This window comes from Cibotium barometz, chromosome 18 (assembly GCF_041138505.1).
Source record: "Cibotium barometz isolate CiBa-2024 chromosome 18, ASM4113850v1, whole genome shotgun sequence".
Taxonomy (NCBI): domain Eukaryota; kingdom Viridiplantae; phylum Streptophyta; class Polypodiopsida; order Cyatheales; family Cibotiaceae; genus Cibotium; species Cibotium barometz.
The window spans coordinates 41,446,238-41,460,753 of record NC_141063.1 but is presented as its reverse complement, the minus strand read 5'-3'; the positions used below and the strand labels follow the sequence as shown (position 1 = coordinate 41,460,753).

The 14,516-nt window shown below is 49.8% G+C and overlaps 1 protein-coding gene across 2 annotated transcripts in view; it reads right to left on the bottom strand.

The window, feature by feature from the left end:
• LOC147629354 (MUS308 and mammalian DNA polymerase-like protein) overlaps nt 1-14,516 on the bottom strand; it is a 127,217-nt gene that overhangs the window by 14,772 nt on the left and 97,929 nt on the right. The gene's annotated exons all lie outside the window — the stretch shown is intronic.

Below are 14,516 nucleotides of genomic sequence, written 5' to 3'. Positions count from 1 at the left end.
GACACTCTTCTCCCCGGCTTGAAGTCCATCTTGCCGGTTATTGAAGGCTTCTTTGCCTTCCTTTCCTTTACTTGTCATGAAGACACTACATTGGAGAGAGCAGGCCTAGGAGTAGCCTCCCTGTCTCCTCCACGAGAAACAGACCTGGTGGCTCTAGATCCTTCTGCAATGGTGACTCCTTTGGTTCAAAGATAGGCTTCGGCTTCGATGGCTCCATCCTTGAGCGTTTGAGCCCTCCTTTGCTCATGTTCCCTCTTGGTTTTCTAAGCAGGGAACTCTTCATCTCTAAGAAGTCGTCTGACTTGCTGAAAGTCATCATACTCTTCTGATGTCATGGTCGTGGTCTCATGAGTAATGGATCGACGGCCTTGGTCCCATCCTGAAGTCCTAGATCGGCCTCATAGTTGTTCCCTTCATTAGGCCCTTGGTTGCCCTCTACTCTTGACATGACTCTGTCACACCAACAAATATTTCCTCAAGAGAAAGCCTGCTCTGATATCTCTGTAAGCCCTGCGGGGCGTGCCGGACAGATTCAACCACGTATCCAAGGGATAAAAATATAGAGAGAGATGGTAGAGAGAGGCAGAGAGAGAAGGGTTTAGGAAACATTGCACAGTACACACACTGAACGAGAAACAAGCCCCACCCCCTCTCAGGACTTTATTCAGGAACAATCCACGATCTCGCAAGCCAGGATCAATACAACCAATGAATACAAAAGCAAACAAATATGCCGATGTAGAAACCCAAATCGGAGTTGATGTCAAGGCACAAGATCTCTGATGCCGGGCACACCACAAGGATGACCCACAAGAATCTCTCACCAGGCTAGTACCAGATCCAAATCGAAAGAATTCAAGTCCAATGAATCCAAGTCCAAAGAAACTTCAAGTTTGTATATGAGGTACATAGGAGATGTGTGTGAATGACGAAGTGTTTGATGTTCAATAGTAAGTTTAGTGCCCAATCCGGAGAAGAAGCAGCCCACCAAGACCAAACAAAGGAGTATGAACCTGATCAAATACACGTGGCCACACAGTACAGTCCGCCGGTTAGCGGTAGTAGGGTACGGCACAGAAAGGCTTGTACGGCTGTCTTCGATAGGTGTGGCTCAGGTGGCAGTAGCCAACAAGTGTCAGCAGTTAGCGCTTGTTCAACAGGCGGAAGCCAAGTGGAAGGCACACAGCAAGTTGATTGTGGCGCACATGACAGGCAAGCGGCTCAGGTGTAGGCGTTCAACAAAACGACAGTAGCACTAGCGAATAGGTGGCAGGACGCTCGCGCAACCAAGTAGTGGTGGTGCTGGTTTCAGGCAACGAACAACAGCTGGCGGGTGGCAGATGCAGCAGCTGTGGCGACTGGGTGGTGATCTAGGTGGCGCAGCCTCTTAACAGGTGGCTGGCGACATTAGGCAATGGCTGCAAACAACACTAGCTGCAGGCGTAGAGCAAGACAGCAGCGCACAACAGTATAGGAGGCGGCCAGCTAGCATGTGATGCTAAGGAGGTGGTGCACAAGTGGGGTAGGAGCAGCGCCGACAGATGGTGGCCAATAAGGTGGCGATGAAATCTCACCCTCAACGTAGATGAAGATAATGAGTATCTCCTTTTGACGATGATGTTCAAGAACTCTGTGCTTTGTCCGATGGTAAGCTCCACACCTTGTCGATCTTGTTGATGATGGTAAAGGTGAACTCCAAGCTTTGATGATGTAGAGATTACTCTTCAACTTGATACTCAAGAGGGACTCATGCTAGTTTTATACTAAAGGGAAGCCTTGCTTTTCACTAGAAAGCTTATCCATGCTTTTGCTTTTGCCTTTTTCTCTTTGCTTTTCCCTTTTTCACTTTATAAATAAAATATTACTCAAATTTGACCCGCTTTTTCAAAGTTCTTGTGCTTTGCTTTTTCTTGCTTTAGAGCCTTTCTTTTTGGCCCTATAGCTGCTTTTTGAAAAAGCGGCTTTTTGCTTTTTGGTCCGGCTCAGTCTCCTCTTGCTAGTGATGCACCTTGCGGTCAACCCATTTCTGAGTTTTTTCTTTTCTTTGCTTTTTGACCAAGATTGGTGCTTTTTCGTGAGCAAATCTCTGTCCCCGTGCCTTCTTCCACCTGTTTGGTGTCCGGCAAGGGTTCCAACATGTGAAAAAGAGCTAGGAGAGCCAAAAAGTTACATCTAGTATCTTAATAGTGGTGCTAATAAGCACAATACTTCTCAGCGTGATTTATTTTCCTCCCTTGAATTTTCTCCTGAAGAAGGCACAGTCACGACTCACATGTGCAAACAACTCCTCATATCCAATGAAAGGAGTTGCTAAGGTTGTACTCACTGCTGCAAATGCTAGAAAAATAACTCTCTTTAAAGTCTTGTTTGTTCCAATCAAAAAGAACTTGTCAGTCTCTGTCATTGCTAGGACAAGCCTAGTGGTTAAATTTATTGATGACAGGTGTATAGTTCATCACCGGAGTGATGGAAACATCACTTTGACATAACGTACTCTAAGCCATGGACTTCCTCTACCACCATCTGGTACCATCCATTTTGGCAAACTCTCCACACATGGTTGCCCATTGTTGTACAAATGTAGGAGTGTATCAAAGACGTCCTGTGAGTATACATTTTGCTATTTTTCGCATAAAAGCAAGGACTGAATTGAGTTTTCAACAAAGACAACATCTCTACTCACCAAAATCCACGACTGTTGCATCTTCCCTAAAATGCATCTCCAAATACATGTTTGAGAGGGCCCTCAAGCTTCGGCAATTCCGACACCATCTTGTCTTTTAAGGCGCAACGAACTGCTAAAATTCAAGTGACTTAAGCGCCATGCCGTAACTCCACGTCACTCATAGCACGTGTGGTAGTACGTGACCAAGTATCATGTGCCAATTTCTTATACTTGTCTGACCTATACCTTATACGTTATTCCAGACTGTCACATACATACAGAGGATACTAGCCATGGATTCATCACGATTACCATACCTAGCACTACAATCTTCTCGGGCGATAGCGAAGACATGGTGTATCCATCCTAGTATGCTTCTATCCTCACATGGTTTACCACGCATGGACTACAGAGGAGCCGACTACCCCCATTTCAGTATGACCCAGACTCCCCCTACAACATGCTCACACGTGTGGACAGGAACCGGGTAATTCGATATGACTTGCTATGGTTACACATTCGAGATACATGGATTACCCCACGGCAGCCCCTACCACCCAACATGCAGTACTATAGTGACCATCTCTGAGGCTTACAGAGGATGGATTCATAGAGAGGCCAAGGTACCTCGATGTTTCCATGTCACATGCTACGAGGATAGCACTTGGTTAGCTCAAGGTCTCATCCCATAGGCTCGAGATTGAGGTTGGCAGAGCAACAGGGATCCCTAGAGAGAGTAGACTCTGTAGACTGTGCCATGGAGGAGTAGAGTCTGAGAAGCATTATATTTGTCAGTGCCCAGTGTATTATGAGATTAGGGGGAGATTCCATTGCCTATTTAGAGAGGCGTTTGGGCCATTATCTCGGGTTATGGAGTATCCATATCAGCGTTCTCTCGGAGTCTTCCTCTTGGAGATCCGACGACATAGAGAGTTACTATTCCAAGATCCTTGACATCGGCACCCATCTTATAGGCTCTTGGCAGCCAGGCCAACTGGCTGACTAGTGTCGGCCAGCTCCACTAGACAAATATATCACATAAACCCTGCCTATTTGAGGTAAACCTTTGCGATGCTTGTCTGACGTCAATTGTGGCCAACCTAAGCCTTTCTTGAGCCTGGCTAGTGCCCTAAACGTAATGTTTATCTACTACAAATCAGGGATTAGCCTTGGATTACGCATATCCATGTGCACGCACATGACATCCCCTCCTGGTAAACTTGATAACAGGATTCCAGAATCCAACCTTTGACCCGGATGACTGTGACAATATGCGAGCTGATTTGCCAAGAATTGCAACAACCTTGGGGAAGGTTATATGCCCTCCGAGACCTACTGGTAGTCACAATCGGAGACCTACTGGTAGTCGCAATCGGAGACCTACTGGTAGTCGCAATCGGAGACCTACTAGTAGTCGCAATCGGTTCTATATCTTATGAAATATTGATAAACCAACCCCTCCATCCATTGCTATTGAGGTTGATGATGTTAAAATGGGTGAGATATTTTAAATTGAAATGGGGAGCCTTTGCAGGCGTGTGTTTCAATTGTCATCGGTACAGGTGCCTCAACCTCAGGGCCCTATGATAACTTCTCTTCCAACCCATTTGGATAAGGAAAACAAAAGGTTGCAACTAATGTGTTGCAGCAAAATGTGATGCCTACAGGGACAGTTAAAGGAAAAGAGAAGGAAAAAGAGAAAATTGGTCAGAATGGATGGCAAATACCATGCAAAGTGATCTCATTAAGGCAACGCCCAATTCAATCTCGTAACTGGTTCGCAGATCAGCCACTAGCGGGTCAATCAGTAACTCTGGAAGCTGCCATAGGAATTGGGAAAAAATGGGCTGAAGTAGTAAAGGGTGGAATGCTTTTTATGGATGATGACACTGGATATGAGTTGTCTCATGCCCCACAGAATTCAATATCTGTGATGCATGAGACTGAGATGCAAATATGATTCGCTGTAAATACATCTGCATGTTCCATATGTATATACCGTTAAAATGTCTTTCATACAATGTGCAAGGCCTCTGTGACATAAATAAAAAGAGGGCTTTTGGAGTTATGTACATAAAAGGTAACTGCATACTATATGTTTACAAGAGCATAATCAACACTTTTTTGCTAGTAGGCAAGGTCACTTTGTTGGTTATCATATTTTCTATGGTGGAGAGAGTCAGCACTCTGGAGCAGCCATGCTTATTAAGCATGAGCTTCATCCTCAAATTGCTTACAATGATTCCCAAGGCTAATGGATGGTAATTCAATGTATGATTCAAGGAGAAATTTATGAATTTGCCAATGTGTCTGCCTCGTACAATTCAACAAAGGACAAAAATGTGGCATTCATTTCAAAGATATCCTTGATGCTGTAATGCATTTTTTTGTGGTGATTTTAATAACTCGCCATCATATGATGACAATACTTCACATCACTTTCACATGTGACATGATGGCATCTAAAAAGCAGATATGACACCAAACCTCGATGCATTTACTTTGGACACAAGTTATGGTGCATGTCAAGGGCTATACCTTCCATCATAATGCTTTTGTTGATTGTTAGATCGCTGGTATCTTTTGAATGCAACACAATATGATGTATTCACTTGTAAAATGTGGCTGGATCACTCAATGCAGCTTTAAGATCATGCACCACTATGGTTGGCATTGTATTTTGGAATGAACACATGTCAATATTCCTTGAGGAATCCGAGATTATTGATTGTCAACAATACCTATCTCATGCATAGATCATTTGCGGAAATGGTGAGAGATGTTGTGTGTCCGTTTTCTATGCAGATGCATGAGAACTTGGATGTGGCCTAGCATAGATTTGTAATCAAAATGCAAGCTGTTATACAGGATTATGGCACATAGTATTTGAAGGAAGAAATACAAAGAGTGTCCACTACTAAACACCTTATTCAACAATACACAGAAATCAGCCACCATAGGAGCAAGACATTTTGTGGAATGCGCAACAAACCTTGAGAATCAATGACCAAAGAAAGCTTCAAAAATGGCAAGTAAAATCTTGACAAAAACCATTGCTTGATAAAGGTTGTTCCTCAAAAGCTTCTTCAAAGGATTACATGCCTCTCGTCAAAGGCAATCCATAGTACGTGTAAAGCAACGCAATGGTGAATGGACCACAAACAAGTTGCAACTTGAGGAGGTATGTTTACAACATTTTGCTGACATGTTTGCGTCTCCTCTTGCTGCTACTACACAAGTTTGTGCGGCCCATCAAATTTTGTTGGACAATGTGACAAGCACATCAAGAGGCTGACTACTTTGAAACACCATTCACTTTGAAGATGAGCTTGATGATGCATTGAAAGCATTGGGAAAATGGAAATCTCCAAGGTGGGATGGTCTTACTGTAGAATTTTTTCATGCATTCTGGGATCGTATTAAAGGCACTATCCTCTCCATAATAAATCCTTGTTGGGAAAGTGTCACAGCGTTCGCTGAAGCTTTCACCCCCCCCGCCCCCCCCGCCCCTGCTCGAGCTGCCTTCGCCCTCCCCCGCCTGCTTGCACCCCCCCTCGCCTTCGAGCCTTCACCTCTCCCCACCTGCTCGCACCCCCCCCTCCGCGCCCTTGTGCTCTTCGCGCCCCCCGCCCCCCCTTTCGCACCCATCGCCCCTGCCCGCCTGCCCCCGTCTCCTTCACGCCCCTCGCTTCCCCCTTCCTCCGCGTCCCGCCCCCTGCCTGCCCCCACCCCCCTTTTGCGCTTTTTTTTCCCGCCCCCTTTCGCTCCCCACTGCCTGTTTCCCGCCTCTGTCTTCCGCCCCTCCCCCTCTGTCTTCCGCCCTTCCCCCTCTTCCCCTCCCCGCTCCGCTTTTTCATGCAGCTTGGTTCTTGCAGGACCCTCCGTCTTCGCTTCGCCCTCGACTCAGCTTCAGACTCTGATGGAGGTTCCTCCGCCCCAACTCAGAGAGACTCTTCCGCAGCCCCCTCGCCCGCCCCTGAGGATACCCCCATCAGGCTTTCTCTGTTGCCAGAAGAGGAAGCGAGCCTCGCCGCAGAGGTGGAACGCCTCGAGGCACATTCCACCATTTGCCGTATAGCTGGCACTCGCCCCAGCAGAGGGGAGATCCGGGATCTTCTCCAGGCCCGCCTTCTTGTAGATGTGGGCAAGATCCTGGACGTTCAGTTACTGGGCCGCAGACATTACCAGATTGAGTTCGAGACAACCCAGAGCGTGGCCCAGGTCCTAGCCATGAGTCCCCTTGACATCAGGGGCACTCGGGCCTTCTTCAGACATTGGCAGCATGGTTTCGACCCAGCAGCGGCCGAGCAGGGAGAGCGCCTATTCCATGTCACAGTTTGCTTTCCTGGACTTCGCCGCGAGTACCTTCCGCTCCTTTCTAGGATAGGATCATTGGTGGGCTCGGTGCTTGAGACTGGCCCCACAGCAGCTTCGGTGGCCCTCCTTCGGTCAGAGTTTTAGTTCCTGACATCTGAAGGTCATTCAGTTACCTAGGATAGGGGGGGGATGGATCGATCAGAGAGTGGAGTTTTCGGGACTCCCGAACCAGTGTTTTATATGCAGGCAGGTCGGCCACCTGGCGAAGGCCTGCCCTCGCAGGAGACCCCGACCTTCAGCGCAGCAGTAGACCTCCGATGGCCCGCCCACATATGCGGCTCGGCAGGCAACCTCCGGGACACCTGCTCAGCCCACAGTGACCTCTGATTGGCAGCCTGGACAGGGGCGCCGTAGAGGGAGACAGCCACAGCAGCATGCCTAGAGACCAACGCAGCAGCAGACACAGCCTCAGCATCATTGGGTTCCAGTGAGGAACAGCTTTGCTCCCCTCCAGGAGGAGACCCCAGCGCAGATTGAGGATCAGGAGATGCCAGCACCCCCCCCTCTCCTCCACCCCCCCTCCCCCGCCCCCCCTCCCGCCTCGCTTCCACCCTCGCCTCCTCCCGTTCCCGCTCCCGCATTTTCAGTGTCTCCTTCCCCACCCCCCTCCGCTCGCCTCAGTCCCCCGGGAGGCATTGGCAGTACCCTGGCGCTCACCTGCAGTCCGGCGGGCACTGAGCACCGACCTTGCTCGTGCACCGCACAGGAGACCTACCATGCCGATTCGTGCTTCGCGGATATCCTCTATCCGCAGTCGGCTGAGTAGTCTCGACACTAGACAGCGCTCGCAGGCTTTCGACTACTCCTTTACACGCCTTTTTGGAGCGGAGGGCCCCCATGAGCCAGCACCCATCAGAGTTCATGTGGTGATACCTCCGGCCCGAGGGGAGGAGGCACTTGATTCAACGGTGGCCTTCTCCTTCCCTCTTTGCGGCACTAGCGACCGGGAGTGGACTCTGGATCTCGCTCTTAGTATTTTGAGGACAGAGGCAGTTGAGTTCTCTCACCATGTGAGCGATTTGGAGATGAGAGACGTGATAGGCCGACTCTGGGAGTTGGCACATTTCTTTGATACCAAGAGTGCGGATGCCTCCGGGAATCGACACTTGGTGGTTCGCATAGTGGCAAACCTAGCGCGAGACCCTGGCTATGTATGCATACATGAGGTTTCTCTCTTCGAGCGGGAGGCAGTCGCTATGGGACACAGCCACACTGGCACCTGGTCCGAGACTCTTGCAGCACACCGGGTGGGCAGATTTGTAGCCACTCGGATGAGGATTGCTCTCCATCCAAGCCGCTTGCGAAGGCCCGCCGTATGGCTGAGACAGCCTCCACCTCAGCAGGTCATCCATGAGGATCATCTCATGGAATGTACAGGGCCTTGGCGGCGCACACTATGTACGTTATCGTGGTTATTTGAGGCAAGAGCTTCAGAGATGCCTAGTTGGGGGCAGTATTGATATTCTGATGATCCAGGAGCACCATTTGAGTGAGAGCAGGATTTGGAGATATGGTTCGGTGATGCCTGGTAGATGGGACACATTTTGGTCTGCAAGTTTTGGCCCCTTGGGTGGGCAGGGAGGAGTATGTATGGTCATTGCGGATGTATGGCGGCACGCCATTGTGGATCGCCGGGTCATTGTGCCTGGTAGAGCGCAATATGTTATTCTCAGGATGCACGATGAGCACTTTGGTGTGCTCAATGTCTATGCGCCCAATCATGCTAGTGCCAGAGCAGAGTTCTGGACCCTTGTTACAGATGCATTGCCCGAGGCCTCACATTGGTGTGTCGGGGGAGACTTCAACATGCTTGAGGACCCGGCCGATAGGGTGGGAGGCAGTCATGTTACAGTGCACGACACGGAGCTTGCAGCTTGGGAGCGATTTTGTATGACACTGCGGATCACTGATGCATGGCAGCATGAGGCTTTCTCCCGTTCTCAGGACAGTCTTAGTTTTTCTCGATCGGATCGCCTGCAGGGAGGGACTAATCTATCACGGATTAATCGCTTCTATGTGGGTGACAGGTTCGGGGAGCGTGGTGGCTCCGTTGGCATTCTCGCTCGCACCTCTTTTTCAGACCATGCACCAGTTATTTTGACACTAGAGGAGAGGACACGGGAGACCAGCTTGCAGTTGAGGATCCCAGAGAGGATACTTACAGACCCCAGCCTTTTTGAGGACATTGAGAGGATATGGCATGATAGCCAGAGCTCTGACCTGGATGCAGCAGGCCAGTGTGCCCAGGGACTCATCGAGCTCAGCTCTTTTTTGCACGCTACAGCCTTGACACGGTTGGGAGAGACACGAGAGCAGGAGCGTCGCTTGAGACGTAGCCTTGCTTCGCTCCAGCGTCTTCAAGAGCAGCAGCCTACATGTGAGTAGGTGGCATCCCAGCTGAGCCAGGCACGCCAGGAGGTTAAAGAGGCAGAGGAGCAGAGACATGAGTTCTACTATCGCCAGGCCTCTCAATGGACGCAGCTTGGTGATAGAGTGACTGGGGAGTTTTTTGAGATCACCGGACCCCGCCATGCTCGAGCAGGAGTACGCCAGCTCAGGAGGCAGGACGCATCGTTAGCCACTGAGCCCGGGGAGATTAGAGTGATTGCCACTGAGTTCTATAGAGACCTGCTTTCAGCCGAGCCAGCCACGGAGGCACGTGATGCTTGCAGACAGACTGTGTGGGCCCATGTACAGAGGAGGGTCACAGATCGTATGCGCACAGTTTTGGGTGAGCCCCTTTCAGAGGATGAGCTTGTTGAGGCTTTGAGGGTCCTTCCGCGTCATAGTTGCCCTGGGGAGGACGGATTGACGCCTGCTTTTATTATGCGCTTTTGGGACCTTTTGGGGCCAGGCCTCCGCAGGGGTTTTCAGTATGTTTTGGACACTGGGGTGATGCCACAGAGTTTTTCAGAGGGCTTGATCTTTCTTACCCCCAAGGGGGAGGGAGTGTCAGATGATATTCGGCATTGGAGGCCTATTACGATCCTCAATACTGTCTACAAGGTCCTAGCAAAGGCCTTGAGTTTGAGGATCCAGCCTTTCCTTGGGGATTTGATTCATGCTATCAGACAGGATTCGTCAAGGAGCGCAGTATCCTTGACAACATTTTCACCTTTTGGGAAGTGACGGCCCGAGCTAGATTTCTCGGTGAGGACTGGTCGTTATGCTTCTCGATTTTGAGAAGGCATACGATAGAGTCGATTGGGGTTTTCTAGAGGGCACTATGCTTCGCCTGGGTTTTGAGCCAGATTGGATTCGAGGAGTGGCGGCTCTATATTCCACAGCTCATAGCCAGGTGGTGCTGATGGCAGGAGGACAGGGGCCGAGTTTTGAGTTGACCAGATCAGTCTGTCAGGGATGCCCTCTCGCCCCGTTCCTTTTTCTTTTCTTTGCAGAGGCTACGAGCATGTATCTGACAGCAGAGGAGGCTGGTTTGAGAGGACTCCAGCTTCCAGTCCAGGGAGAGGACCTGCTCGATTCTGAGTTTGCTGACGACACGGGATTGTTTCTGCATGGCCAGGAGGCCATTCTACAGAGGGCAGAGCAATCGCTACAGGTTTTTGGTGTGGCTTCGGGAGCATTGATCAATTGGCGCAAGACAGTGGCTTTTTGGATCAGTAACGCTCCCACTCAGGCATGGAGCCCAGACCCGGGTTTTAGATGGATTCCTCCTGGCACACCAGTGCGGTATCTGGGATGCCAGATTGGACTTGATTTGACACCTGAGCAACAGATCGCCCCGCTTCTTCTGAGCATTTCGAAGAAGCTTTTATATTGGAGTACAGCTCGGCTATCCTTGGCTAGGAGGGTGGTGGTGACAAATCAGGTGCTTTTAGCGACTATGTGGTATATCACGTCTTGCTGGATTTTCTCGAGCTCTTGCATCAGCCAGGTACAGAGGCTATTCAGGAACTTTCTTTGGTCTGGGCAGGATGGTCAGCCGGCCCGGGCTAAGGTTGCTTGGGCAGTTATTACTCTTCCGCTGGCCCAGGGGGGCTTGGGCATTATAGATCCAGCTGATCAGAGTAGAGCCTTGTTGGGGAAGCTTATTGTTCGGGGGCTGCTTCCAGGCGATGAGCCTTGGAAGGAGCTTCTTTTTCAGCGACTGCAGGCTAGAGCTCCCCCAGCAGGGGGCACTTGAGCACCAGAGATTCGGTGGATCTTCACAGAGATGAGGAGGACAGGCCTCAGTAGAGGATGGGAGGACAGATTTGCCTTGAGTATCCTGCGAGCTTGGGAGTTGCTGAGATCGGGGCTTTCTCAGAGACCTCCCACTTGTGATGAGAAGCGGGCCAGACAGCCGCTCATCTGGAGCCCCGCGGTACGCATAGAGCAGGGTCATATGCTGGGTTCTCCGCCTCGTCTAGCCTGGGGACCATTTGCGGCGGCAGGCCGAGCGCAGTTTTGGAGATTGGCAGGCCTTTTGCCGTCTCCCGGAGGAGATCCGAGTGGAGAGGCTGAGTCACTTCAGAGGGGGGCTGATTATGAGGGATGACATTCAGGAGGCACTCACTGAGGAGTGGTTCACGCCTTTCGAGCCAACGGCCCCACGGTGGATGGGAGCCTTTACACAATTGGAGATCCTGATTGCTGTCAGACCTTGCACTGAGGATGGTAGATGCCTCTACTATGAGATACAGGATGAGGGCAGACTTCAGAGAGTGGAGGCGGAGTCGCCTTTGGTTGCAGAGTGCATCTTTCAGAGGATACGAGTAGTGGCCGCTGCTCTCGGAAGTGGCATATTAATCCAGACCCTGCAGATGTGGACTTTGATTGGCGCATATGGGCATATGTTGTGCGCCCCTTGGCCCGGCTCCAGTGGGACCCTGGCGAGTACGAGTGGCATGATCCTTGTGCGTCCCCCGAGGCCACAGAGATCACCTTTTTCCAGTACACTGTTCGTTTGGGGAGGCATATTTTGACTGCGAGGAGGACGGTCTTTCCGGCTGCATCGGAGCACTGGCGGCTTCAGGGACTCTATCAGGAGTTCCTGAAGGATTTTTGGACCAGGCTCTGGGCTAGCAGACAGGCACGCAGGATCTCGGCTTTCCAGTGGCTGGTTGCCCACAGGGGCTCTGCAGTTGGCACCTGGCTTGTCTACAGTGGCCTTCCGCCGACCTGCGTCCGATGCGGCCACCCATTGGAGACACAGAGACATTGCTTATGGGACTCTCCACAGGCGCAGCAGATTTGGCTGAGGATGCTGCGCATTTTGGCCTCCCTCTCTCCAGAGGGCATGTATACGTGGGGAGCCGCTGCTTGGTCGACTTCGTCAGGGCCAGCTCTGAGCTACGAGACAGAGCAGGCCAGCCAGGCCATCAAATTCATTGGGGGCCAGCCTCGCCTTGTTCCTTCACCGGATTTCTCGACAACCGGCTAGACACAGGAGAGGGATATACGATGGGAGCTCCTCAGCAGCCTCACCATATGGTTCACCTGGAGAGCCCGTTGTTTCAGGGCCTTTGAGAGGAGACTGGAGCCACCAGCAGAGACTGTTCGAGCTATCTGGCAAGAGTTGATTCACACCCTGGAGAGCCCGTTGTTTCAGGGCCTTTGAGAGGAGACTGGAGCCACCAGCAAAGACTGTTCGAGCTATCTGGCAGGACAATATGACCGCATCCGGGGCGACTCGGATCGAGCGATCTTGCGGCGCCAGGCCTTCCACACCACTTGGCGCAGCGGCCCTTTCTATACTCTACATGCGGGTACCCCCCGCTGGCACTACAGGCCACCTGTTTCGATTTTCCCCCCTCCTATTGTATGATTTAGCCTCTCAGCTATTTGTACTTTTCTGCACCTAGGGAGTCTCCCTAGCTGCCTTGATTGGATCTCTACTCTGCCTTCTTATGAGCAGGAGAGGGGTTTTGTAGCCCAGTGGGTTTTTTTATATAATGAAAGGATCTTTTCTCGGGGGAAAAAAAAATCCTTGTTGAGACATAGGGACGTTACTAACTTCATGGAAGAAAGGACTTGTCAAGCTTCTACCTAAAAACCAATTGTGTGAAATGATTTTTAACTGGCACCCTCTTACTTTACAGCATGTGATATATCACAAAAATGCTAGTCACTCGAATAAAATGCATATTACATAAAGCATTGCATCTTGCACAGTAGCTTGTCCATTCTTATGGGCAACTATGCTTGTCCCAAACCTTGAGTGATTAATTAGACAGTGGTTTCACAAAAAAAAATGATTAATTAGACAGTGGTTTCACAAAAAAAATTGATTAATTAGACAGTGGTTTTACAAAAAAAAAGTATGTACTTTACATCCATACATATTTTCAGCCATTGCCACAAAGTATTGAAAGCATGTAAACACATCTGCTTTTGCTTTCAAAGGATATACCCAAGCAAACCTTGAGTAGTCATCAATGAATGTGACAAAGTAAAGATGCCCCCCCATGGCTGATGTTCGCATCGGACCACATACATCACTATATATGAGTTGTAATTTATTTTCAGCTCTAATAGCTCCATCCCTACGAAATGGTTTGTGGTGCATCCACCCCTCGCATACATGTCTTGTTGGAGACTCAAGCGGCGGCATATTGTCAACCATATGATGCTTCTACAAAAGCATCAAACTCCCAAAGTTTACATGCCCGAAATGAGCATGCCATAGTTATGCATCATGCATAGCAAGAGTGTGGGCAGCCACGAATCCCAATCATGAAACCCCACAGGGAGTAGTTTGATCCATCTAGCTTATCCTCCTAAGATAGCACACAAATACATATGTTGCATTTTGAGCCATCATATCAGAATCCATAATTCAATACCTATAGGAAAATCAAAAAGCACGTATGTGCATTGCCAGGCAACCCAATGTTCCTATGCAAACTTTATGCCTGCAAAAATGCCAACCTCAAGCAAGAGTATTGTTACTATAGATTCTCTGTAGTGTCCAAAAACACTCAATGTGTGTACATATGTGTCGAATCTCTGCCCTGTAGCCCTGATACATGCTCCAAACAAAAAAACTCCAAATTTTGCATACAATATTGGCTTCAATTTGTGCTGAATTACATGAATCTTAGAAAAGTCCCAAAAGTTGTATACAGATTTGGCTTCAATTTGCACTGAATTGCATGGATTTGAGAAAAGCCCCAAGAGTTGTCACGCTGCACTGTAGTACCTGCAAGCTTAAAGCCTCATGAAATTCAGAGATTCAAGGGTTGCAGACCTATAGACCTTAAACGGAGAGCAGCTGCTGATGGACAGAAAGCAGTTGCTGGTGGGCGACTGCGTGCTGGTGAGGAGGCGGCGTCCTGGTCAGCAACGATAGCACCGCAACCTAGTCAGGGAGGTACAACAGGCAACGATCTGTTCGGTGACAATGGGAGCAACTGCAGGCCTCAACTCTTTCTAAGTGTGGACACCTTACACACATGGCACTTCTTTGAGGAAAAGAAGACACCCACACAAATACCCTCACATCTGGAAGACATACACATGCCGTTTGTGCGCC